This window comes from Capsicum annuum, unplaced genomic scaffold (genome assembly GCF_002878395.1).
Source record: "Capsicum annuum cultivar UCD-10X-F1 unplaced genomic scaffold, UCD10Xv1.1 ctg83262, whole genome shotgun sequence".
Classification (NCBI taxonomy): domain Eukaryota; kingdom Viridiplantae; phylum Streptophyta; class Magnoliopsida; order Solanales; family Solanaceae; genus Capsicum; species Capsicum annuum.
The window spans coordinates 1-3,683 of NW_025894119.1; the positions used below are offsets into that span (position 1 = coordinate 1).

The following is a 3,683-nucleotide window of genomic DNA, read 5'->3' on the forward strand; positions in this document are numbered from 1 at the left end:
ATTTATGAGATCTTTTTAACAATGAGAGGAATATCCACTAGCTTTAATTAGTTATACAACAGCACAAGACGAACCTTAAAATTGATTTATTGAGATCATCTTTTGCCTCGGCATCTTTGACTTTTTTTCTACAATCAGCCATTTCAAATTCGGTGTACTCACAGATCCTAGGACAAACGCCTTCATTTCAAAACAGCTAAGAAATGGAAATTCTAGAGAGTGCTTCATCAGAAAGAAACACATTAGGTTTTGGTAGCTTGCTCACCTCCAGCTCTTCCAATTGGGGAAATAAGGACACGTTAGTCATTTCTTCTCCTAGTTACTCTTCTGTGATCATTTCTTCCATTAATGGACAGTTTCCTATCTGCAATGCTTGGAGATTCAAAACATATCTTGCCACTGATGGAGACATCACGTTTCTCAGTACGCCACACTCGATCACTTCCAATATTTCAATTTTGCTGAAGTAGCCAATCGAAAATTAGCTGTTTCAGACTGGGACAATAACCTTCAAAAGTTTGATGCCCTACATTACTCAATATATCTTCCATTACAAGTAGTAAAAATGAACCATATCTCATCCTGCAGGGTAAAATGAAGTGAAGAACTACTTAAAATCTTCCCAAAAGGGATTAATTTTTTGGGGTGATATGTTATATGTAGAAGTGTGCACCTTTTCATAAAATAGAGGATTTGAGTCGGAACCAGAATTACCTTTTAACATTCTATCGCTAGTTGTAGACCAAAAATTTTTGAACTGAGGGAACTCAACGCCCTCAATAGCGTCATTGCAAAGTGAGTGAGGTATCTCAGAGATTCAATTTCCAATTCGTATAAATTGGTGAACTTGATTACTCGGACCATCTTCCCTTCTGCTTTGATATGTGTATTCCAACATCTCATCTTCTTCATCATCAGAGCAAGCTACTGTCAAGTCTTCAAGATTCGACAAACTACTCCCTGCCAAAGACAAGCAAAATAGATATTGTAGACTATCACAAGATATTGTAGACTATCACAAGTGAATTTACATGAATATCAATCAATTACGATTAGGATTTCAGCTCACTAAAGGCAAAGTAACTTTTGAATGTGCTACTTTCACAATATGTAGTTCCTCTAGTGAAACTACTTTTGATAAGACACCTTGTGAAATCCATTCAAGTGTTGCTTCCTCATTCCAAAACTCTTAACATAATTACAACAATATACCCAGTGTATCCATAATTGGGGTCTGGAGAGGGTGGCGTGTATGCAATCTTACCCTGTGTTGTGAAGGTAGAGAGACTATTTTAGATCGTCCCTCAGCTCAACTCTAATATAATTCGATTGGTCAATTTTCCTAACTCCTCTATAACATAATCTTTAATGTTGAGAGTTTCTAAATTGATAGTTCGCCGATAATGGATATGTCATCCAAACCTTAAATGTTCAGAGTTAGTATCCTCACATTTGACAACAATCGAACCAATGTTGTAAAAGACATAATGGAGTTACTCTATTTGGACCCCTCATGCTTAAGACATTGAGTTTACTTATTCAAACAAAAAACAATCATCCTGCAATTTGAGTGGATCTTCCAAGAGTTTCAACATTAGATACTCATGTCTTGGACAAAATATTGGTTTAGGAAGCTCATCAAATTGTGTTGCAACACCTGAAATGTGACTACTGTTCACAAGAAGTTCTTCTTGGGAACTCTTCTAGGTTCACGTCCTGATTTACCATAAAGACATACTTGCCCTCGAACACAATTGACATTTCCATGTCATGGACGTTATCATACATTTTGAAATAACCCTCGGATAACAAGAAACAATCTTTCAATGTTACACTCTAACTGATGACACATCCTCTTTCTTGCTTCGTCTAACTTTTTAATTTGAAAAAATACTAAGCCCCACTCAGCTACTAAGTAAATTTTCAGGTCAAATACTACCAACTCACTCAAACAAGGAACAAAGCAAAAATAGGTACCTGACTTCATCACCTCAAATCTTTTTGCTCAGGATAGAATTACAGATAATATAATAAGAAAGAGAAAGGGTTTTCAACGTCTATAAATAGAAGCCGTTTTTCTATTTGGCAAAGCAAAGGGAGATACGGATCCAAATGCCATTGGAAGTCTTTCTCAAATTCATCAAGAAATACTCGATGTTGAAAAAGACAAGCGCCAATGGTAGCTAACTTCAAATTCATCAAGAAATTCTCAATGTTGAAAAATACAAGCACCAATGGTAGCTAACTCTGCATGCTTTTTTAGTACACGTGTCTGCTGTTTTTCCAAAGCTAGTGGAACAATGCATTCAAAAGCTCCTAAACCAAATAAGCAAATGTCAACCAAAATCCTCATCCGATCTCATCCTGAATTTTTAAATCTGGTTGTTGACTGACATTTGCTACAACAACCTCTCTTTTTTAACCATTTATCTGGTTTTCTCAACAAGTATTGTCTTTCCAACTTCATCCATACCAAATATCTCAATAATAGTAGCATTCTCATCTCTCAGATCTGTCATAACCTCTTCCTCCTTCAATTTTCTTGATTCAAACTCCTCATCCACTTCACTTTAAAGTTCATCAAGCACATTCAGTACAATTCTCTTAAGATCTCCGGCTGCCCAGCAAGTAAGGCAACTTCAAATTTGGACACCAACCGTAGAAACAACCTCTTTCAACCTGAATTGCTGGCCACATCATATTCATTATCAAGATGTGGTGCACGCTGTTTTTCCGGAGCTGGTGGAACAACGCATTCAACAGCTCCTAAACCAAATAAGCACTTTGAAAGATATTCTTCGATTCGATCTTTCTAATTGTTTAAGGGCATCCTTCCGGAACGGCCTCTCTTTTTTCAACCCTTTATCCGAAATCAACAAATATTGTTTTTCCAACTCCACCCATACCAAATAGTAGCACTCTCATCTCTCAGATCTGCCATGACATCTTCCTCCTTCAATTTTCTTGATTCAAACTCCTCATTCACTTCCCTTGGAAGTTCATCAAGCACATCCAGTGCAATTCTCTTAGATCTCTGGCTGCGCAGCAAGTAAGACAACTTCAAATTTGAACACCAACCATAGAAACAACCTCTTTCAACCTGAATTGCTGGCCACATCAGATTCATTATCAAGAGATCTTGCTGTTGTACTAAAACAAATACCCAATTTCTTGCACAAAATGGCTGGATCTATGACTTTTCCCACTACGTTAGATAAGATATCTCCTACTTTAGCAGTTTAGTAGTTAATATAGTAAAGGCATCTCCCTTTTCTCTCTCTCTGTTTTTTTTTTGTTTTCTTTTTACCTGCTTTTCTTAGTGTGGCTTTCCACATAAATTTAGTTGAATTTTAAAAAAAAAATAAAAATAAAAAATTTAAGGTTGAGATTAAAGTTGAAAAATGTATGTGATGATTGAAGTTGTGATTGAAAGCATATTTTCCAAAAGTTGACCAAAGAATTACTCCAACAATAACAACATATTTAGTGTAATCACACAAAGTAAAAAAAATAAATTCTAATGTAGCTCTAAATATATCAATTGTAGTTTGACGTTCGAAACAAATTGTTGCTAGTATACTTTGACAAATAAACAGGCTACGATATTTATTAATTATCAAGCTATGTAACTCTAAGTACATCAATTCTAATTTCAGTTTCCAAACAAACCATTGTTATTTTTT

The 3,683-nt window shown here is 35.6% G+C and overlaps 1 long non-coding RNA gene across 1 annotated transcript; it reads right to left on the bottom strand.

Annotated features, from left to right (window-relative positions):
* Positions 1-71: 71 nt before the first annotated feature.
* LOC124895615 lies at positions 72-3,303 on the bottom strand. The gene is made up of 2 exons (XR_007051815.1): positions 715-3,303; positions 72-582 (listed from the first exon to the last, which is right to left on the bottom strand). It is a non-coding gene; the product is annotated as an uncharacterized LOC124895615 (long non-coding RNA).
* Between the last annotated feature and the right edge of the window lie 380 nt (positions 3,304-3,683).